General features: G+C 38.1%; 1 protein-coding gene and 1 long non-coding RNA gene across 2 annotated transcripts in view; one reads left to right on the top strand and one right to left on the bottom strand.

Moving 5' to 3' along the window:
• Window positions 1–24451, bottom strand: part of Iqch (IQ motif containing H) — a 185722-nt gene that overhangs the window by 124768 nt on the left and 36503 nt on the right. Inside the window, exons 3-4 of the mRNA XM_087198955.1 lie at window positions 23429–23545; window positions 9760–9832 (exon numbers count right to left, since the gene is read on the bottom strand). The gene's annotated coding sequence lies outside the window, so the exon portion shown is untranslated. The remainder of the gene's footprint in view (window positions 1–9759; window positions 9833–23428; window positions 23546–24451) is intronic.
• LOC106010343 (uncharacterized) overlaps window positions 1–24451 on the top strand; it is a 196337-nt gene that overhangs the window by 144191 nt on the left and 27695 nt on the right. The gene's annotated exons all lie outside the window — the stretch shown is intronic.

Raw genomic sequence — 24451 nt, 5'->3', positions numbered from 1 at the left:
GAGTCTTTTGGTGGCCAGGGGCAGAATGTTATGGCTTAGATCTAAAATGGCCCCCAAAGCCTCATGTGTTTGGAAGGTGATTGGATTATGGAGCTGATAGTTGACTTTCTGTGAAGAGGTAGAGTCTGTTCAGAAGAGGCAGGTGACTGTGGGAGTGAAGGGTATATGGAAGGGTATATCTCCCTACCCAGATCCTCCCTCAACTCTCCACTTTCTGTCTGCCCTGCCATGAGCAGCTCTCTTCTCCATGCCCTCTGCTATGCTATCCTGCATTGGAGGCAGCCGACTATGGACTGAAATGTGAACATCTCCTTCCTTAAGTTGTGGATGTTGGGTATTGTGTCAACAACGAAGAAAATGTCTAAGACAACATGACTATCCAGTTATAGTCTACATTTCTCAGGAGCCATTGTGATTAACTGTGGACACCTGACCAATTCAAGCCAATGAGATGTGAGAGGACCTCTGAGCCAACTCTGACAGGGTGGGCCCTAGACTATCTTTATCCTTCCCATGGGCTAAAATGTGGGTGTGGAGAAGAGCCAGCTTCCACTATTCTAGTAAGATTGTTCTTTAGCTACTGAAACAAGGAGCGGCTACAGCAGGATAGAAGGAGCCACATCTTGGATGGCCACATGGAGCAGGGTTGTCCTCCTAGACTTAGAGCTCTCATTTGTGTACTGTTTTGTGAGAGGGAAATAAACTTATTGAAGTCAGTGTAGCTCTTGGATTTGTTACAACAGTGTAGTGTGTACCAAATTAATATGTGTATCTATCAGCTTCTACTTAATTTCCTTTGTCTTTTTCCTCAGTGTTTACTGTGCTTACAGTCTTTTATCTACATTAATACTTCAGTATTCAGCAGTGTCTGCTCTTTCTATTTATAGTTTATTTATTACTTCCATAAAATATTTTGGTATTCAATTTGTTTCCCTACATCTGCAATCTCCCTTTTTATCTCATTCTACTTTATCATCTCATGTTTGAACTTTAATTTATATTCTTATCAAGCTGTGCAATTATGGGAAGAGATTGTGAAAAAATTCTTTCTATTCTCGAGTTATGATTTTTTTAGATTCTATCTTTCGCAGCCCAAGACTCTCCCTCCCCTTTTGCCCCGCCTCCCCTTGATCTCTTTTGTTAGCAGTGAGTGAGATACTGATGTGGAGGAGATTCACTGATCACAGTAAATCAGCATAGTGACCCTATCCTTCCTCTCCTCCTTGTGCATCCCTGGGCAGCTCATTCAAACATTCTACTCACTCTCCTGCCATTTCTCCTCCCCTATTATCTGGTACCAGTGTGTTTTCCCTCCCAGCAATGTGTGAGAACCTGAAGGATTTGCTGGGGGGAAGTGTTGGCTGATGAAGTGTGTAACCTTTGCAAAAATATTTAGGCTAGCCAGGTGTGGTGGTGCATGTCCATAATCCTAGCACTCTGGGATGCTGAAGCAGGAGGATCATCATGTTCAAGCCCACTCTGGGCAACTTAGCAATTTAGTAAGACCCTGTCTCAAAAGAAAATATAGCTCAGTACTGAAAAGGGGGGAAAAAAAAGACTTCTCTATGTCTTGAGTTGTTGTTGTTTGTTGTTGCTTGGTACTAGAAATTGAACTCAGGACCTTCACACTGAGATACATCCCCACCCCACCCCATTTTTTGAGACAAAGTCTTGCTAAGCCATTAAGTTGCCATTAAAGTGGGCTTGAACTTGCAACCCTTCTGCTTCAGCCTCCCTGAGTGCTAGGAATACAGGCATGCACCATGTGCTTGGCCTTCCTGAGATTTTGATAAATAGTAGATTAGAATTTGCTCCCCGTAGCTGAGGATGAGATCATCCTTCCCTACCCTCAACCCTAAGGCCTCTGGAACCTTTTGGTGGAGACTTAAAGGTTTCGCTTCTCTTGGGAAGAATCAGACACATTGTTTACTTTCCAAGTTCATCTGTTTCTTCCAAGTCTCTTTAGTCAGGAAAAAACAAATTTTAAAGGATGTCTGCTTGATGGCCTTCTCTCCAGATTTTGTAGTATTTTTGAGAATTTTAATAAATTGATAATTTGCTAGTACTTCTGGGGGATAGGAAAAGGACAGGATTGGAGCTATGCTGTTCCTTTGTACTCTGCTCCAGAATCTCCTACTTGGTGAATTTTTTAAATTGTATACATTCTGCACAACCAGATTTACCTACCCTGCCCCAGCGCTCTTGTCTGTGTGGTTATGGATGGGGAAACTGAAGACCCGAAAGGGAAAATAACTATGACACACTTGTAAACAGTTTCCATTTCAGAGACAGAACTAAAAACACATGGCAAGGCTTTGTGGCCAGTAAGAAACTACATTTCCCAGCCTCCCTTGGCAGCTCATGTGGCTTTGTGCCAAGGTTCTGGCCAGCAGGATAAGAACCTGAGCTGATTGGAATACAGACATGATGGTGGGAGCTGAGCAGCCATGTTGGATCTCAACATGGAAAGCTGACCGTTCCGAGGATGGAGCAGTAAGAGGGAAAATGTGTGTGTACCTGACAAGGAGAACTGCATCACAGCTGCAAACTGTGCTCATGCAAACCGTGACATGAGAAATCACTAAAGTTTGTCACGTTTAATTATTGTGATGTGTTACAGTGGTTGACCTCATATCCTAAATGATATAGGGTATTTTTATTTACTCAAATGGTGCCTCTCTATGGCAACATCAGCATAAATATATCTTAAATTTTTTCAGATGACGCCAGCTTTGGGAAGAAAAGTGAAATTTTGTTTCATTTTCTAAATTTGGTGGATCTGAATTACTTCAAACATTGTGTATAAAGCAATAATTTTTTAGTACTATTTTTATAGCATGGTATTTTGAATGTGTACAATCCAATTTCACATAAAATTTAGCCTCACTCTTTTTCCATAATGCTGTTGTGAAGAATTAGTACATTATTTAATGGAAAGCCATTAGAAACTCTGTGTGTGTGTGTAGATATTGTGCTGTTTTTGTTTCTGTTTCTGTTACTGTTTTGTTTGAGATGGGATTCTCACTATGTTGCCCAGGATAGCCTCAAACTAGTGGACTCAAGCAATCCTCTTGCCTCAGCTTTCCAAGCAGCAGGTGGGGCTACAGGTGCCCACCACCACACCTAGTTTGTGTGTGTTTTCAACATAAACATGTTATGAAAATATAGCATTTACATTTTAAAAATCACAAATCATAAGATCACCATTTGATGAATTTGTACCAAGTGAATACTATGCACAACCAGCATCCACAGTAAGCAGAGCATTACCAGTGCCCTAGAAACCTCTCTCCCAGGCACTGCCCTCACCCAGAGGTAACCACTACTCAGAATTTTAGTGTCATCTATTATTTTTGAACTTCACACAAATGGCTCATTTCAGTATGTGTTCTCTTTATTTTTGGTACCGGGGATCGAACTCAGGTCCTTGCGCTTGCGCAGCAGGAGTCAAAACCACTGAGCTAAATCCCCAGCCCAGTATGTGTTCTCTTATATGTGCCTTTCTTCTTTCAAAATTGGTTGTGCCATGTTGTTCACAGTATGTTCATACTATGAACTTTTACATGTTGATTTTAAATTCTAAATATACTTATAAATGTTGCCACTGGGAATTGAACCTCCAATCTCCCACTTTTTTGCATGGCTTATAATGTTCCTTCTAGAATGTTCTCCCTCTCTCAGATCTGTTATTAAATTCATGTCACCATTTAACAACTAGTTTAAAGGTAACCTACTTAGGAAATCAATTCTGATCTCTTCTCCCTCTAAGTCTCGGTAATTTTTTTGAATTTATTATAGTTTACCATATAATCTATTTTTATACTTTCCCAAAGGAATTACATAATTCAGAGCTCACCTAATTCTGTTTTATTACCTCATTTGAAGAAAGACTAGAACAAAAGAATTTTTTGGGGGGGGTACCAGGGATCAAACTTGGGATCTTACACTTGCACAGCAGGTGCCAGAACCATGGCCCAAACAAAAGAATTTTTTTAAAAATAGCCACTTAACATTTACTTAAAAGGAGCAAATAACGTGGACATATTAATAAAAATTTTTTCCATTTTGTTGAAGGTAAAACAATATCAAGAGTAACTAATGGCCTGCTTGCCCTTCTGGTAACGGTGGAGTAGCTTATAATAAACTAATTCTCCTGAAGATAACACTTATAAACTTATTTAAACCAACTATTTGAAGGTATCAAGAGAAATTGAAAGCAGATAGAAGTTAGGTAGGAGCTAACTTGACAGACAGGAAATGCAACAATTGAGATTGATGTGTACATGACTTCCGGCCTAGAAGAACTTACTTTGCAAGTTGATGAGTGGCTATTACTGAAGAAGAAAGTCACTGTCTTACTAACTTAAGCAGTCAAAGGATACTGTGTAGGGCTTTCATAAAGGCTGAAAATGGGGGGGATCCCAGAAATGAAGGCATTGAAAGAGTGGGGAAAGGCTTCCAAAACTTGCAAATAAATGCCATACATACCTTTTGTTGACCTCTGAGCCTCATTTGTATGAAAGAGATACTAAGGAGCCCAGAAAATAAAATGCAATAATTAAAGGTATTTTTGAAAACTGAGCGGAGTTCAGCTGCTACCAACCACAGCCAATAACAAAGTTAGAATCTACCCAAATTAACTGCCTACTTGAATACGAATAAACATGTCAGAGAACAAAGCAATAGAATTCAGTCACTGTAACATATCATTTATATGTCCATAGCAATGAAAGTTAATTTATTGACAAAGAAATAGCACAAAGAAATCTCTCTCCCATAGTCAAGAGAAAAAATAGTCAATAGAAACAGATCCCACGATAATTCCAGGGTTAAAATGAGCAGAGGAGGACTTTAAATGTGCTATTATACATATTTTTAAAATCTTAAGGGAAATATGATCATAATGAATGAACAGAAGGAAAATCTTGACAGAGACATGAAAAGCATTTAAAAAGAACCAAAATGGAAATTCTAAAATTCAAAGTAAAATGTTTAAAAGAAAAAATTCACTGGATAGGCTTAATACCATTGGAATTGGCAGAAGGAAGGATAATGAAGAGAGTTCATTTATATTACCTAATTTGAAGAACAGAAAGAAAAAATTTAAATAACTCCTCAGTGACATGTGGGACAATATCACATTGTATAATTTGTATATAATTGAAGTCCCATAGGTAGAGAAGAGAATTGTGGAGAAAAAAATGTTTAAAAAAATAATGATTAGGCTGGGGATTTAGCTCAGTGGTTTCGCCACCTGCTGTGCAAGCGCAAGGACCCGAGTTCAATCCCTGGTACCAATAAATAAATAAATAAATAAATAAATAAATAAAATAAAAAATAATGACCAAATTTCCCCCAATTTTCTGAAACATGCATGCGACAAAGAAAACCAAATATGGACATGCCATAATCAAACCCTTGGAAGCCATAGACAGAGAGAAAATCTCATAATCAGCAAGAAAATAAATATATATGATATATAGTACATATATTATATATAAAATATATATATAATCAATGATCCAAATGATGGCTGACTTCCTATCAGAAGCAATGGAACTTTAAAGCACTAAATAAGAAAAACCAGAGAATTAACAAAGTCAAAAGTTGATTCTTAGAAAAGATTAATTAAATTGATAAGCCCCAGAAAGAGTAATCAAGAAACAGAGAGCCAGGGATTTAGCTTAGTGGCACCACACCTGCCTGCCAAGCACAAGGTCCTGAGTTCAATCCCCAGTACTGGAGGAAAAAAGAAACAGAGAAAGCATAAAACACCAATATCAGAAATAAGACACTTCACTATATTTTCTGAAAGTTTTTTAAAAAGATAAGAAGGCGGTTTTTTGACAACTTTATGCCAAAACATTTGATAATGTAAATGAAATTGGAAAAGATCTTGAAACATGCCATCCTACCATACTGACAGAAGATAAAACAGAAAATCCAAATAGCCTTATATCTATTAAATAACAGCCATTTTACAATGGGGAATTATGCAAAGAATAAATATGTGGCACTAGAAATAAAAAAAATACGAATTTATAAACAGGTAAATGTTAAACCTTCAGAAGCCTCAATATAGAGAAACATAAAGGCAAGGTTAGAAAACCCCATGGTTAGAAATGCTCCAGTTATTCAGTTTTCAGGTACTATCATTTCACACATAATGATGCCTCTGTCAATGTCATATGCAGTTCTCAGGATATATCCCTTATTAAATGGCACATGACTGTTTGGGGCACTCTTAACTGTATAGTAGAGCTACGAATATGGAAATGGAACTAAGTGAAAAGTTTCTAAGTGTAAGCAGAAAGAACCTTCCTGAAATGAGATTGGCTGAGTTGATAATCTGTGTGTAACAGTCAGGCCTCACTTTTGCCAAAGTCCAGGACTGGAAAGGTGAAAGGCTGGAGGGAAGAGACAGAGGAGTAGAGGGAAGTGGGGAGAGGAAAGAAGGAAAGAGGGAAGGATGGGAGGATGGAAAGAAGGGAAAGACAGTGGAGGGAGGGAAGGAATGAGTGTGGGATGGAAGGAGGGAGGGATGGAAAATGTAAAACCTTCAGGAGCCTCATTACATAGAGACATAAATTTGAAAGGCAGGATTAGAAACCCCCATGACAGAAATGTTCCAGTTATCCAGTTTGGGAGGACAAACCATATGCACAACGGTGGTCTCATAAAGTTATAATGGAGTTGGGAAATCCAGTGACATTGTGGCCATCCTAACATCAGAGTACATGGCAGAAAGAGAGAGGGAGGGAGGGGCAGGGGAAGGAAGAGAGGGAGAGAAAGAAAGTACACACACTGGGTCATGATTTTCAAAGCTGGTGGGATCTTTGGGTGGTAAAAGGATAATTAGCAACAGAAGTGACAGTGGGATTGTGAACAGACTCAAAGAATCTGGTGAATGGAGATGACCACCGAGGAGACCTCAGAAGAAATCACACACTGCAATCTGTGGCGTTATCATCTGTAACACCCTGCAGGCCATGCACAGCACACTGCAAGAACAGTGGGGTTTAGCACACCACCCTCAGCCCCCAGGAAAATACTAACTTCCAGTAAAAATATGACTAAAGAAGGAAAGTATGTAATAAAGTCTAGAAATGTCTCCATTAAAAAAGTTAAAACCCAGCACTTAAGCAAAATTTCCAAAAGTGAGCTCTTCGGCAGAGTTTTGTGAGCCAGTCTGCAGAAAAGGATTCTGAGGCGGTCTGGGAAACATTGCTAACTGCATTCCCCTCCTAAGGAGTCACAGTGCTCTTCCCCTTGCTAGTGACTCAAGGTGGCCTGACGGTGAAAAAACCTGTCTGGCTCTCTCTATCTTTGTGTTTCCCAATTTTATGGAACCACGAAATGTTCCCTTAATGGAATATATATTCCATGGAACATTAGCATTCCAAGGAACCAACATTCTTTGGAATACATTTTGGAAAAAAAATCCCATTCATTCAAGGATTAGTACACAGCTAATGAGTACACTGCTATAAATTTGCTAATATTCGGCCTTTAAGGTTAAAAATAAGTGATAATTTGGTTTTACATAAAGCTTTTCTTCCAAGGAGCTTGAAACACACTGGACTCAGAATTTTCTGATGGATTCAGACTGCCAAAAATCTGATTGCTTGCTGTGATTTTTTTCTTACTATTTTGAATAGTACTTATTTATGGCATTCCAAGGGAAATTTTAATCTAGCAGAGTACTCAGTAGAGAATAATAAGGTACTGCCCATTTTACCTATGTCTGTATTACATCTCATATAAGAAAAAAGTGTACACAAGAGGAAAGGAGTTTAAATGGTAGACCTTTCAGTTAAGATTAGAAAGATTTTGTGAATGAGGTTATCATTTATTATAATTATTTTTGTTATTGCTGTTTGTTCCCTTATTACAGAACAGTGTGCCAGTCTCTAGGCATTTTTGTGTAAATACTGGCTGGGGTCATAAGTGAAATGAAGTTTGGTCCTCATTTACCTCATACCAGCAGTTGGGTTGGCACGCAGCTGCAGAACTGCTAGGGCTCTTTTTATTTAATTTGGCATCCCTTCCTGAGCAGTATTGAGACTTTTACTTCAATGACTCCACTGGGCTTTACCATAATTTCTGTGCTGTATCAGTAAAGGCTGCATAGGAGATGCCTAAGCAAACCTGAAAGAAGGCTAGCAGTGCTTACAGTTCAGGTATTTTTGTCAAAGTTAATGAAGGCATTAACCCCAACTACAAATTAAATCCATTTTAAAAATACAACATTAACTCACTTAGAAATGAAATGAATTTTTAAGAAATATAATTAGATCCTCCTAATATCAAGTGTATATAAGAGTTTGTCTTTTTTGCACAATTTCTCTTAGAATACTTTTCCTAGTTTCTGAATCCAATTGCCAAAAGAAAATATGTCTAAAATTCCGAGAGATCTATTAGTTATATGAGTCGGTTGTATGTCTTAATTTTTATGTCACGAGTGTCTCGTCTGTCAGATGGAAGTAATATCTCTGACCAGCTTTGATACTAAAAGGGATGACACACAATAAAGACAGGGACAGGAGGTCCTCCACAAGCACTCACCAAATACTCTGTGAAATGCATAAATGGAAAATGAAAACATTCACACCTTCTGTAAATTTTACTTCTGCAGTCAGACTAGAAAACGGTTCCACCTGGCCCGCTTTTCTGTCTTATACGTCATGTGTTGGTGATGTTGACAGGGGGATGGGGGGGAGGGCACCAAAAGACTGATCAGAACTGCAGTAAGAGATGTCAGAAGCGGATAAGATTTCAGAGCTATTTGATTCAATAGCTTAAAGTTACAAATGAATAAATGAAGGCCCAAGGAGTGTAAGTGATTTGCTCAAAAATCACATAGAAGTTAGTAACAGACCTAGGTGTGGAGCCCAATACAAACACAGACTTTCTTAAACCAAATACACACACGAGGATTGTTAAAATTGTACGAGGTTATGGTGTTTTAAAAGTCTTCCTCTGACTAACTTGAAAAATAGCTCTCTTTTTATGGTTTTCTCATTTCTTTCTTTTTTCTTTTTAACATTTTACTTTAATTTAACCCATCTGGAGTTTTCTTTGGTACAGAGTACAAGGTTAGGATTCAGCTTAATGCTTTTTTTCCAAATCATTTGCCAAGTGACTTGGCACCATTCCTCTAACAAGTCCTCCTTTCCCCGCTGATTTACAGGGTCACCTTTATTACATTCTAAGTTATTTTTCATACGGAGGTCAATATCCATGTACACTTTCCTATTCCATTGATCTGTCTTGTTAATTTTTCTATCTGTAGAGTGCTATTCTAACTACTGTAATTTTATCATATGTTTTAGTAAGTGGCATGAAAAGTTCACCTTCATTCATCTTCTTTAGGGAGAAATAAAATGAAGGCTTCTGCCCATTTAGTCTTCAAGATGATAAACATTGGCAAGCTGAAAAGAATTAATATCTCACACAAACCAAACAAAACCTGTGAGAATTTTCATTGGAATTACATTATCTATAAAGATTAATGTGAGAAGAACTGGCAAACTTCTTATAAACATTTTTCCTTTTCAGAAATGTGATCTATTTTTCCACTTATTCAAATATTCTTAAGGGTTGCTCTTTAAACTTTTGGAATTTTGTTCACACACATCCTGCACTTTCGATTTTAACATTATCTCTAGGTATATTTGATTGGGGGAGGAAGGAAAGAAGAATGGATCACACATATAAATATGGAAAACAAATCCATTAAAATGTTTCTAATAACTATACCTGGGTAGGGAGACTGCAGTCATATAAATTTTTACCTTTTTACTCTTATTTCCCAATGGTCTTCAATGACAATCTGAAAAGAGACCATAATCAGTAAATTGGGGATGTGGGTGGACAAAGCCTCATGTTTTCTTCCTAAATTCAGCTGCTCTGTGGCTGGGCTCTGGGCTCATGCCTAGAAGGAGTCCTAGGATCGTGCTACGGTCATGTGAGGGAAGCTGTGTGTAGATAGAAGGAGTGAATGAAGGAGACGGAGAGATGGGAGAAATACTCAAAATCATGCCCCTGAGACTAGACCCTTCCCACCCCTTTGCTTCTCTACAGAAACCTCCCTCTTCAAATGCTAGAGTCAATGAAATCAATCATTTTTTACATACCTACTATACACAAGAATTTTGTAAAACACCATAGCATAGAGGATATGAAAATGAAAAGAAAAAAAAGCCTCCTGCTTTCCAGGAGGTCCAGCAAGGGAAAAAGATACAAAGTTCCCTTCCATTCAAGATATTGCTAAAAATGCATTAAAAGTATACTATGACGATCTGGGCAAGGGCAAATTAATTTTACCAGAGGAGATTTAGCAAGACATTTTTATGGCCCAAAAGATGAGTTTTCTACAAAGTAGTCATCTGAGGTACATTTTGTGACATTGCTTAAAGTAACCTCACACAGTCCAACTCCATCACATAGGTGTTTAAAACGTAATTATTCATTCATTGCTTCTCGGCCTTTTGGTTAAGATCAAGTGTAAAAAGTAATTATTCAAAGTCAATAATCATGTGGTGTTAATGACATAAATCAACCACAAATTTATACTGGATTCGGACCACACTGGGCACTATGCCGGAAGATAGTAATATGATCCCCACCTTCAAAAGGGTTTACAATCTTGATGGGAAAATTTCCGTCTTAAAAGTATCAGCTCCTGTGCTGGGGATTTAGCTCAGTGGTTTTGCTGCCTGCTGCACAAGCACAAGGACCAGAGTTCAATCCCCAGTACCAAAAAACAAACAAACAAACAAAAAAGTACCAGCTCCTCTTCTTGTTTTAGGCTTTGAATTAATACAGCCTCTTACTAGGTATTTTTCTCTCTTCTGTCCCAGATGAGGGCAGAGAAACCTCCTCTATCAAATTCCCCTATGACTAAGGAAGCAATTCTTGACTGTGTACCAGATGGACTCCTCAGATGCAGGTCAAAATTATACCCCCTCCAAGCTGCCTGGCAGGTGGAAAGAATAAGGATACCAGCCTGGAAGTCAGACTGGCTGAGTTTGAATTATGACCCTTTGACTCTTAACTGTGTGACTTGGGGCAAGTTTCATTGAACTGCTTTTTGCCTCAGTTTCCCCAAATGTAAAAAAGAAGTAGTAATTGTCCTTACCTCTTGTGAGACAATCCATGTAAAGTGTACTTAATACTGTGCCCAACCCAAAGAAGCCCTCAGAGATGTCAGATTTTACTTACCACTCAGTCTCCCCTGAGCAGGCAGGACACTTTAGCTTACATGCAGCCTGGAGCAGAAGCATAGTTAGGTGTCCTGTATGTGTTCAGAATTAGAAAGTGGAGTTGCTGAGGGAATCATCTTCCCTTCTGCTGAAGTCTAGGTTCTACACTTGAAAACATGGGTAACTGGAATACTATACCCCAGGCAGTAAAAGAGATGCGACAAGTCCCTTCCTCAAGATTTCAAAGTTTAGATGATACAATAATTCCATAAGTAAGCTACAGTTTCAAAAGCCTTTGCTGATAAATTCGATCCTCTCCCTTCTCTCAAATTATGGTCATGTTGAACTCCCCAGCATTAGGTATGAAAGACACCTTTAAGTGGCAGAGAAGAGGAAGCTGAGAGAAAGTTTTCTTACTGCTTGCTCTCCTGTTTGCATTAACAGCCCCTCTGGAGAACCTTCTGTAAGGACTGACTCCATCCTGAGTTAGAAAGGGAATAGGGCATTTCGGAACTCAGAAAAGAGTTTTCTTAGGAAAAATCTTCTACAAAGTGGTTAGTCCCCCAGTGAGCTCATGAGGAATGAGTAAGTCTGAACCTCTCACCATCTAAGCTTGGTGAAAGAAGGATTCTTTTTCTTTAAGTGGCTGGTATGGTCCAGGGTTAAGGAACATGGGGAGAGAAGAAAAGCAGAGTTTCTTTCCAGGAAATTTCTCAAGAATACTTCTCATAGGGACTGGTTCCCTCTTGTCTCTTGCCTTTCTTCTCTTGATGTGCCCTCTCTGTCCCAGCCAGGGATTTTCTCACCTCTGGATAGTGTAATATTTAGGTAGGAAGTATAGACTAGTGACTAAGAGTTATACCACCCCCACCCCAACTCTAAGTGTTAAACTAGAAAAACAGATATATTATTAGTGTGGTGAGTTCCCTGTAGAAACTGATTTAAGTGACAACCTCCAAAGAGGAATATAGTCTATTAGTGTCATCAAATACGCACGAGACCACCTGAAGGTGAGTGGTCTTCTCTAGCAGGAAATTAGTGACTAGGAAGGCAATAGTTAAGAACACAGACCCACTAGGCATGATGGCGCACATCTGAAATCCCAGGACTCTTAGGAGGTGGAGGTGAGAAGATCACAAGTTTAAGCCCATCCTGGGCAACTTGGTGATTTAGCAAGATCCTGTCTCAAATTAAAAAATAAAAAAGGGCTGGGGGTGTAGCTCAGTGCCAAGGCCCCCTATTCTGTCCCCACTACTGGCAAAAAGCAAAAACAGGATTTGAATCTGCTTTCTACCACTTACTAATTGTATTAGTGGAGCAATTAACTTAATTTCTCTGATGCTTCTTTTCCAGTAAAATGAGACTATTATCACTCATCACACTGGGATTAATGTGGCATAAGGAACTCTCCATAATGCAACATAATTCACATAGTCAACCCCAAGAAAACAGTAGCTATTTTTTTTGAAGTTGAATCAGAAGGTCAGAATCAGTCAGCATGCATGCAGGCCTCACTTTACAGGGATGTGTTCCTGTCCCTCTTGCAAGTGTAGCTTCAGAGACAGATGCAACTGACTATAAATGTGTAGTGCTGCTCACTATAAAGATCGCCCAACTAATTCTCCTTAGTCAGTTTCTCCGTTTACTAAGTAGCCTTTTGACTGGGTTTTCAGTGTAGCTTTCTAAAAAGGATACACTATGCTCTCCTATCAGCTGATGAGCATTCAGTTCTGTTTGACCATGATAGCTCTCCTTAGGATACATAAATTGGCATTCTGGTTTATACACCAGTCTCTTTCAAATTCACTTGTATCCAGGAAATGGGCAACTCTGGCTAAATCAGACCCTAATCCTGGGAAATTGAGGGTCATGCCCTGAAGTGCATGAATGTGAGAGCACTGTAAGAGGGCTCTAGGCTGCCAACCAGCTCCTACATGACCCCAATATTGCCCTACCTAAAAACTATGTTTCATCCTCGTTCTAAACCAGGGAATATAAATTGTTGACCTGAAAGGCACGGACACCTGGAGACTTACTTTCTTTGAGGTACACAGAGTTTTAAAATCATCTGATCAAACATCTAAAAATCAGGAGATTTCAGGAAAAGAAAATATAAACATGAATTTCTAGCTTCTTTTGAAAGCTCAGCTGCAAAGGGCTAGAGCCAAAGTTGTCTCTGGTAGGGAGGCCCTGCTGCATGGTTCAGTACACCAGGAACATGGATCTGGCTCTTACACTCAGTCATTTCCATCCGTTATTACCCACCTGGCCAAAGAGTGCGTAGGTTGTGATTCCTATTTGAAATAAGAACACTAGACATTTTCTAAAGTTCTTTCAAGAGGGAAAAGGTCAGAAAGTAAAAAGATCATCCCATCAATCCCACTTTATTTTTTCCATTTAGCACAAAGAAATAATTTGAAAACACAATGCATTGTGGAAAACACTCAGATTAAGATAATCTCCTAGCATCTCTGTGTGTAAGCAGATTGGGAAAGGGAGGAGAATGGGAGAGGAACCACACTGTAAAGTGCTTAGGAATTGGCACTGGGGAGGTGAGCGAGGGTGAGAGAGGGCAGGAAGGGTTTGGGAGGAATCAAGCACTCCTATTTCTATCCTTCTTTCTTGCTGCTGCTACTCTTGTCCAGCAAGTCCTGCTTTTGGGCTGATGTTGGAGGGAGGGGGGAGATGTGAAGATTAAAGATGGGGTCACAGGTAGAATCCCAGGCAGCAGAAGGGCATGCAGCATTAGGGCAAGAAGTAAGAGGGGTTGAGAGAAAATCCTGGTCGTCCAGCTAGATTGGCCGTTCAGGGGAAAGAGACAGAGTATGTGGAAATGGTCAGGGAGGGCCGCTTTCTTCCCACCTCTCATTAGACAGTCTCACGAATAGCTAACAAGTTCAGGAGATAATGCTATTCAGGAAAGTACTATTGCTTTATAGCCAGAGGGAGAGGAAATAAAGTGTAATAATCATGGGGGACATCCAGGGACAGATATTGTTCAGAAGAATTCTAAAGATGCCCTTCATTTAGAGCAGCCTGAGAAGTGATCTAATTTCAGATATCTGCCTAAAGCTCTTTCTTTTATGATCCTGGCTCAGATCACACAATTAGATTTCAGTGGCCCATTCAAGGCCGTCCATCAGCTGGCCCTCCATATCCAACCATGTGGTTGGTTTTTCTCTTTGTAAAAATTCATGATGATTAGGCAAACTCCGAGCAGACCTCTGTTGCTCTCATCATTCTCCACTTCTGCCTTTTCTGTCTTGCTTCTAGTACTTAAACTGCTTCCTGCTTCCCATTAGCTGTGGCCATCAGCTCCCCCAAGGCCTGGGTTAAGGTGTGTCTCCATCCCTCTGTTTCCCTGATCACTACTTTGTCTCTGAGAAACCAGTGATTCCACAAGGCGCCACACAAGCATTAGTCTGGAAGTCAAACAGTCGGGGCTGTGGCCCTGACTATGACTCTAAATAAGTCTATTTATCTTCTCAGGATAAAGATAAGGAATCTTAGTCTTTACAGACTAAGTGTCGTACTTGTAACTTGGTTTGTAGCAGTGGTAGAGGGCAGAATTGAAACCCAAGTCCTTAGACTCTCAATCTATGGCTTTTTCCACTGAAGTGTGTGTGGCTGCTTTCAGACTTGTTAGTCTAACCATAAACTATCATTATTTGAGTTATAATTGCAGGTAGAGATGAATTCAAAAGATTATATAAATCTAGTATTTTGGGGTCATGTTGCCCCAACTTTATAGCCTAATAAGAGGGCTCTCCTCCAAATAAATATGTTCTGGGCTTATATTACACCTTTTGATTCAGAGACTATGCTTTCAAAGAAAGCTTAGGGTGAATCATTTTAACCGATGAGTACTTACATTTATTCTACCAAAGAGGTTTTTAAAGGTTAAGAATGTATACTTGAACTCAAGTACAGTTTAAGGAACAATGGGTTAGAACTACTGGAGAACACAGCAATAGTATTTATTCATCTCAAGTACCTCTCAGTAGATAATTAACCTGGCCCATGATAAAAACAATTCTATTAGGCCCATTTCTCTTGTGGCTAATGCTATTGTGCTCCTTGCTGCAGTCGTTTTCTTTGCTTCATTTTAAACTGAACACTTACAATAATATTTCAAAGCATTACCACTTTGGGGGCTGATCCATTTTCCTCCTTGCAATAGAAGTGCAACAATAGGTAAAATTTGAAGTTGTCTTAATTTTACCCATGAAACTACAATTCTTAGGAAAATCTGGGGTGGCAGTCTAGGTATATCCACCTTTTGGTAAGTTGTCTTAATTTTACCCATGAAAGTATAATTCTTAGGAAAATCTGGGGTGGCAGTCTAGGTATATCCACCTTTTGGTAAGTTGTCTTAATTTTACCCATGAAAGTATAATTCTTAGGAAAATCTGGGGTGGCAGTCTAGGTATATCCACCTTTTGGTAAGTTTTCTGTACCACTGACTAAGAAAAGTATTTCATACATAACAAATACAGCATTTGTGGAATGCTTCTTTGTTCTGATATATTCTTTGTCCTATACTGGACATGTGTGTGAAAGAAAAGGTCTCTCACAGAGAGTTTTAATTTGGGAAGGTCACAGATCCTTTGGCAGTCTGGTGAAGTCTATGGGCCCCTGATCAGAATAATAATTTTATAAATGCATGAAATGAAATACATGAGAAATCTACTATATTGAAATATAGTTCTAGCCATGGGTCCCTTGTGCCTGAAACCTATCACAGATATAACTCAGGCCTTCTGTCCAACTCATTTTGAGGTTAGAAATACAATCTCTTAGTATGGTCTCAAATACTTAAGTCCAATGCTTTTGTCACAAAGTCAAAAGGCACAAACTGCAGAGTATGTCACAAGGGGAGCAGGTCTAGTCTTCTAGATCGCTGTTGACATGCAGAGATTTCAGAGCAGTGCAAAGCCTCCCTTCCTGGGTCATCCAATCCCTCTTCTCCTTCCACATAAAATCCCTGAACAGAGTCTAACTCTTGTTTTAATTAAATAGAGGATTTGCTCTTGTGAAAAAGTAAATACCCATGGGAGAGGTAAAAGTCCTTGCCAAAGATTTTCAAATTTATTTTCAGCAGTAGAACCTGTTTTTCAAAGGCAACCTTAAATAGAATGCTAATATACAAATAAATGCAAGTTTTATAAGAATTTGCATAATTTTATACCTTGAATTATATATATATATGAATATAAGCAGATACAGTATTATATATTTATATGTACGCAGCATAAATATTTATATCATGTAGTATATATTTATATTTATTATTTTAATTTTTTCTATAATATGTTTATATTCCTATAAATATAAATCAGCATTGGAAACAAGAAAGCTGTTTCAATGAAGGCAAATTATAAAAATCAAGAGTTATAAAAAATAAGTGTACCCTTATGTCCATCACAGCATACAATTTATTTCTGTACGTTATTTTGCCTGCACAGGATGGAAAAAGTCCTGATGTGAAGAGATAGGTAATTTTAAATAGCTAACAATTTGTTATGGCACTTATGATCTCAGAATTTTCTTCAATTTGTTATGGCAATTTTAATCTCAGAATTTTCCTCAATTAAAATGATCCTGAAGAGTAACAGGTTAAAATGATCTTTTAGTAATAGGAGAAATGATCTTTAAAGAGTAGTAGGAAGTTTTTTTCAAAATAGAATCACTAATAATACCTAGTAGCTGCTCATGTTCACCAATAACTAAGGATTAGTTGGTAAATACTTAATTAGGGAGATTTGACAAATAGATATCATAGTTAATTTGAACTCTGACTCTCCTAACTTACTGCATAATCATAGGCAAATAGCTTTATCTTAGAATCAGTTTCTTCACCTGTAAAATGGTTATAAAGATACCACCTACTTTATAGGTAAAAGAATTAAATAAGCTAGTGTATATAAAGCTCTTACCACACTATCTGGCACACTTAATTGATGCCAGTATTATTCAAACTCTGACCAAAAAGATTGTGTCATGTATCATTCTAGATATTCTATCAGGTCCCATTTACTCCCTTTTAGATATCTCAGCATCCATCTCTTCCAGACATTCATCTGCGGTTTCAAAACAAATTTTGAGTCCAAATGTTGAGATGATGCTTTATTCTTGAGTAATAGCTGTAGTTGTAATCAAAGTAATATTGACACCCTGCACTGCAAACGGAAGATCATGTAGCTGATTTTGAATTACACAGGAGCCAAGTTTAGTGAGGAGTGAATCAATCTGTAATGCTATATTATTCACGATTTAACATGTATTACTGTGATTCTACAGTTGACTTGTTAACACTGTGCCAAAAGTCAGCACCAGAGAATTTGCCTGGCTTTTAGCTGATGACGATACATATGTATTCTAATACTAATAATACCACTTAATGTTCATGGAATGCTTACTGGGGGCCAGACACTGCATTAAGACTGTTACATGTATTAGCTCATTTAACCTTTACTTTTTATGATTATTACAGAAATGTATATGAGCAGATCTAAATTTCAGAACATGACTAATAAAAAGCTGTACTTTATTTAATTAAAAAATACCTTCATAGAAATCCAAATGTACACACACACATTCAGATAATCTAACAATAAATTTACCCATTAATGGGCTAATGCATAACAATTTGGTGTCTAACTTAAATATGCAAATATTGTTCTTTGTTATACTTTAAAATAGCTTGAATATTTATCATAAAAATGAAATCTGAACTAAATGCTTACAGCTCCTTTGAAACTCACTGGAGTTCTCTGCAATAATTTAAAAAACAGAGGACTAAGCCTTGACCCTCATTTGCACTAGTGTATGAAAAGGGTTGAATCAGGTTCTTTTCTGAAAGCACAGGTGTGAAGAAAAGAGAAGGAACTAAGAGATTTTTTAATGCTAATTTGTTTTCCAGAAAGACAAGAGCCTGGATAGGCATCTGTTACGTGCCAACAGTGTTAATATATCTGTAATCCCCAGATTACCTCTGCCTAGCAGGCATCATTATCCTGGCTGGACAGAAGAGGAAACTGAGGGATCCCAGAGGTTACTTCAAGCCCCTCCCACAAGTTGCCTCCCATTTAAGTAGCCCTTTTTATAAAGCCAATAGGGAGAACAAGTGAGGGAGAGGAACCTACTCCTGTAAACAGCTAGCTAGTAGCAAGGCTGTATCCGGAGTGTAGGAGCACTAGGTAAACCCTCTCATATAGCCCACTGGGTGATGCCTTGAGCAACCAGGCCAAGCAGGGGCCAAAAAAATCACAACTTCACTTCCAGACTGCATCAGGCTGTACAGCTTCAGAGCAGAGACTGCACAGATGAGAGGACAAACCAGTCTTCTCCCTAGTATTTGCTGTGTGTAACACTATGCGGTGCTGTGGAGGATTTGAAAAAAAGATAAACAGGATAGACTACAGCCCCCATCCTCGTAGCCATGTGGGAAAGAAGACATCATCCTATGAAATATTAAATAGTATCCCCAGAAGACATCTCAGCAATATTCTTGCTCCCTCCCCTGTCCTCTACAATAATATAAGTTTTTAAATGACAGTATAAAACAGTAACACAATACAATATGGGAGAATCGCTAATTGTAATTAATATTTTCAGAGCACTTCTTTGTATCATGACCTTTACTAAGTGCTCTGGGTTAACTCCCTTAAATCTCAGTACCATTCTATGAGATACACTCTTGCTATGGGCGTTTTAAGTATAAGGAAATGAAGGAAATGGAGGCTGTTTCTAGGGGGCCCCATGTAGCAACAGTGTGACTCAGAATCACTACACTAAGTGCTAAAAAGTGCTTTGAGGTCACTGCAGGGTTGGTTTGGGGCTGTTCACAGGACCTTAGCCCAGAAGCTTAAGAACTATGGCGTTTGAAGGAAGTTAGGGACTCACCACAGCTAGGCTGTTAAGGAACATTATCTAATGAGGGCGTAACCTCTAATTGCTTCCCCCCACTCCTTGAGCAGTGGGCTTTCATGAGACAGCTGCACACCAGCCACTGTCACATCGTTATCTTCTCTCCCATGACTCCAAAACTAACAGCATACAAAGGCAACACAAACCACCTCCACCACTGCTACCACACTGGGAGGATACATTTTATGGGGTATGGATCAGGAAGGGCACAATCACTGTGTTTTCAAAAACTCTTTCCGAACCACCAGTGGCGGGAAGTAGGGGTGCCACACATGCCATCGCAGTCCTTGGGTAATGACGGTGTGTCATAAATAGGATATGGCATTTCAGAACGTCTTTAAAGCTATTTCCTTTTGTTCAACTAATTTAATTTACCAAATGCTCCTGGGAAAAAGGAGGGGGGCCAAGATGCTGACTCTACATTTCCTGAAAAATCAACATTTTCTTTTTAAACTGCTCTCAAAGAAATTACATGTGATTGTTGTCTGCTGGCTCCCTCCAACTCTACCTCTGTCAAAATCCTGCCCTGGCAGGTGTGAGAAAGAATAGATGCAGAACTTGAGTGAATACCCACATCTGTTTTTGGAAAAAGGGAACAGAAGCAGCACAGAAGGAAGGAAAGGAGATAATTGCTGGCTTGAACTACAATACATTTTACTTGTGGGCAGAGGGCCAGCTTACAGCAGGCGGAATATGCAGGCCCATCTTATTGGGATTCAGGGGTGAGCCTCCGTTCTTGTCCGGAGACAGCTGTAAACCAGCAGCCCATAGCATCACAATCAGGCACTGGGTTTTGTCAAGGAATGCTGATTTGTACAGAAGCAGCTTTGTCTGCTTCAACTGCACCCCTGCCTAGTGAAATGACAGTCAATCTCTGATTCCAGATGACAAGAACTGGATAAAAACTTAAAACAAATGGCGACCTTTCAAAAGATTAATTTGTTTATCAACAAAATGTTCCCTCTTTGTCATCTGAAATGGGGGTGACCTTCACTTTCCCATATCTAGGCTGAAAGGATGCTGACTATAGTCATCTGTTAAGTTAACTCCATCTCAGCAATTATTCCCTTTTTTATTTTTAGTGACAAGAAGGGTTTATTAATTCACTCTGCTTCTTGTTATGGTTTATAAATGCAACAAGCTCATTCTGAATTACTGCAGTGTAACATCAATTTGTTTAAATCTAATTCTGCTACCGTTGCCAAATTATGTTGTGACTGTAATTGTGGCCATATGCATGGGCTTAGAACACAATCATGTTTTGAAATCCTCCTTCTACCCACTGCCTCACACCCCCGTCCTTTACTTCTGGTATTTCTTCTAATCATTTGACATTAACACAATTGCCTCACTTCCATTACTTTATCATCTCAGAAATGAATGCGCTTTCAGTGAGAGAGCGATTACTATGTATACCCCAAGTGAAACAGTAAAGAATGAAACTATGATTTGTGAAGTGCGGTTGCTACCCAAGTAAGTTAGTGAAAAACACTGCATAACATATGACTCATAAAATCTAGAAATCATAATAGTATTAAATTCCATCTCATGAATAAATGAAAGATTCTAAGTTTACATTGCATTATATATTTATTTATTTATTTGGAAAGTGGGACCAAAGAACTGATATAATTCTACAGCAACTCATATCTTGCCAAAAAGAAAAATGTTTTTATGATTCTTTTCTAGGTCATAACAGTTATAATCAGAGTTATTTGTGCAGCAATTCAAAACAATGTTTTGTTTGGCTATTTTGTTATGCATTCATAATCGTTCTTTTAAAATTCATGTTAACACATACATGTTTCAAGCCTTTTAAGAAACCTCTTTTATTTAAAAAAAATAAATCAAAGTCAAATTTTCTGTAGATCTTTTAGTGTGTTGCATTATAAAGTCTAACTAGAACTAGATGCCAGCGAATAAATATGAACAGTACCAGGGATTTCTTCCCAGCTCTTCATACAAATAAGGACCCACTCAACAACATGTTAGGGAGTTGTTTGGTTTTTATTTGGCAGATTTAAGATTTGAAAAAAATCAATAGCAAGCTTCACTTTTAATGGTTTTGTTTTCTGTAAATTATTTTGCATAATAGAGTCACAGAATATAAAATTCTGGAGGCAGCTTGTGATACACCCGTCTGTGCAAGGCAGTACGAGAATATGTGTTTCAAAGCCCTGAAATCTTCCGGCAGTTGAGGAAAGCACTTCTTCATCAGAAGGAAAGAATACTGGCAGCTCCTAAGAACTAATAATGTAAACCGGCTACCTATTCAAATTTGCTTTGTCAAAAATTGTCTGAGATTATCTATAGGCTTTTGACAAGCTGTTTAAGTTTCATAAGAAGTAAAGAAACACATGGCCTTCAGCTGCCAAATAGTAATCCCCTCTGAGTGTTCGGAGTAGTTCTGAAAAGCGATTAGCCCTGGTGCTGCTTTTCTAATTAACTACACCTCACGATGCTAGACACATTGCTTCAGTGGAGGTAAGTGCTTTTAAAGAACATTTTTACAAGTGATAAGCCAGGACTGTTTGCCCTCAAATGCTTTACATGATTAAAACCAAATGCCCTAATACTTCTGTCAAAGGACTTTCTGAATGCTAATTTTGTTTTATAAATCCTACATAAAAATGCTATTTTTAAGTTAGTGCCATATATTTCTACCAACATAAAGTGGTAGTCAACAAACTGTTTTGATCAAAATGTCAATAATTCAAGCAAAATACAGATAATGTACATCCAATTTTAAAATACTCTGGTGTAGATTTTTGCAGAGTCAAATTTTATGAAACAGAAGGATCTTTGATAAGGAAAATGAATATACATTGTCAGTATTTACACAGAGCAAAGTGCTCCCCCAAATCCTATTTACTCGAAGTGCATGGCAACAATAGGTTCAACATGCATTCTACTTAGAAATTAGAAAAAAACAGTACAGAAAAAAGATACTGGCCCAAATTTTGGGTATAATTTTGAATCCCCCATTTAAGTCAGAATCTTCTATTGGATTCCTAAAGCAGACTTAATCCTCCCTACAACTAGAGGTTTGCCTTTAAGAACTCCAACACTCATCAGAGAAAGTTTGCAGGAAATTCTGCCATTGCCCTAGGCTACAAAGCCTCAGCACTCCACCAGCTAAGCCAATATTAATTCTAGATGGAAGAGGAAAACCAACAACAACAAAAGAGAAATCTGCTTCTGTCTGTACAGCCAGAGAAATAATATTTTTATTTCAAGGGCTTTTGGGCTCATGGGAACCAGATAAAACCCGTTTCACATTATTCACAGTGACATTTTAAATAAAGTTTCAGCAGGAATAAAAATATCTAACTTTCTGGTTATTTCTTAGGCTATAAAAGTATTTCTATGATAAAGTGCTCTTAAAGCAAACCTGTTAGGATAACATAAAGCACATAACATAAGGAGACTTAAAATATATTTCTCAGTTACATGAATGAAGTAGGGAGTTGAAAATATCCATAAAGGAAATTTGGAAGATTAATCTCAGAGACTATTGTGCTAGTTAGAAATGGTTTTGCAATTTAACCCTACAGTTAATCTTGTTTTTAGTTTTAATTTTACCAAAGTATACGTTTAAGAGCTTTTGGGAGACACAAAGTTTTAAAAAATGTATAGATTCCACCTCAGTAATTGTTTGTAGTATGAGAAATGATCTTGAATTAAATAATTTCACTGTTAAAATTAAGCACTCTTAATTCTCCTAAGAAAACCCCACAGCGCAGAAAGGATGCAATCCCTTGCTTTGGGGCACTTTACTAGCAAGTTAATGGCAAAAAACAAGCATAGATTCAGAAATTCCTTCATGCAAATCTACATTTGATTATTTTTCTTTCTTATTATTTTGCTGACATAAAAGAACAGTTCCTGCTTGCTTCAGATTTAGGATATTCTTAAATTCTTGCATTAGTGTACTGGGCTGTTGTTCTTATTTTTCTAGTGCTAACCTACTTTTCAAGACATAAACTATTTTAAATTTCTCTCTTCTTTTTGTTATTAAATTACTTTTCCTTGTTATAATTATGGTACTGTTTAGGAATACCGAATAAAACAGAAGTCTGAATGAGCAACAAAGAGATCTTTTAAAATAGCTTTACATTTTCTTAATCATTACTAATTACAGACAGAATGAAAGCCATTCTGTTTCATCTCCAAAAAATTCATAGGACAAAAGGATCCCAATTTCACTTCAAATCCACATTATCCCTTAGACTACTAATAAATTACTTTTAATTCTTTAAAAAAATAAGTGTTCATTAAAACAACTCATTACTTACATGTGCTTTTCTCTGATTAATATATGGCAAACTGATCCCATAGTTCGCATTTACAGCAGCTCTGTGGTGGATGTTTTCAGGATCTTGCATGATTTTTACATTCAACCCTATCTTTTGCTGAAACAAAGAAACAACGAAACTTTCATGCCAGCTGAACAAAAATGTGAACATCTTATATTCTCAGAGGAATACTTATTTCTTTGAAAATAATGTTTTAAAGTAATTATCACTGGAAAATATATTTGGGTCTTTTATTTAGGCTCCTAATTAGCCCCTTTAATTCACAGAAAAGGAACTTCAGGGAGATTTTCCTCTATGTATCCAATTGCTCATGTAAATACATCCTCCTCAGACATTATTTCTTCTCTCAGAAATAATGCTAGACGCCAACACCAAGGTGGACAAAGGAAAAGAATACCTGGTCTCAATTTATTTTTAGCTCTCTAGGTTGAGGATTTTGTCAATGAAATCTATACTACAAATACACAGGTAGAGGGCTCCCTTGATCTGTTCATGCAGCCACTTTCCTCCAGAGATACAGGCAGGTAGATCTGTTTGGACCCAATCAATTTACCACAATAGGTTTACCTACTCCTTCACAGAGATTTTGCTGTCTATAAGAATACTTTGTGCTTTCACTAGAAATAATACAAGCATCTTGCTCACACAGATCCATTATTGTTGACGCTTAAAAAGGAACCATGACTGGGCAGCACAATGGTGGTGGGAGGGGCACTGGACAGGGGCCGGAAGTCCTGGATGCCAGCTCCACCTTGGACTGCTGAGTGAGTTCCTGGGGAAGTCCCTTCACCTCTCTGGACATCAGTTTCTTTACTTGTAAAATGCACCCGTTCGATTTGATCATCTCCTGAACTATCCCCCAACTTTGGCATTCTATGACTTGAAGCTAAAACATAACTTGACACTTAGGGAATATGATATCACCAACAATTTCTAAAATCTTTTGTGACTTTTTTATTGTGATATAATTCACATGCCATAAAACAGAACCCTTTAGGGCTA

The sequence above is a fragment of the Heterocephalus glaber genome, unplaced genomic scaffold (assembly GCF_053883595.1).
Source record: "Heterocephalus glaber isolate CG9 unplaced genomic scaffold, H.glaber_assembly_v1.0 deba00001689, whole genome shotgun sequence".
Lineage (NCBI taxonomy): Eukaryota > Metazoa > Chordata > Mammalia > Rodentia > Bathyergidae > Heterocephalus > Heterocephalus glaber.
This window is presented reverse-complemented; position numbering and strand designations above follow the sequence as displayed.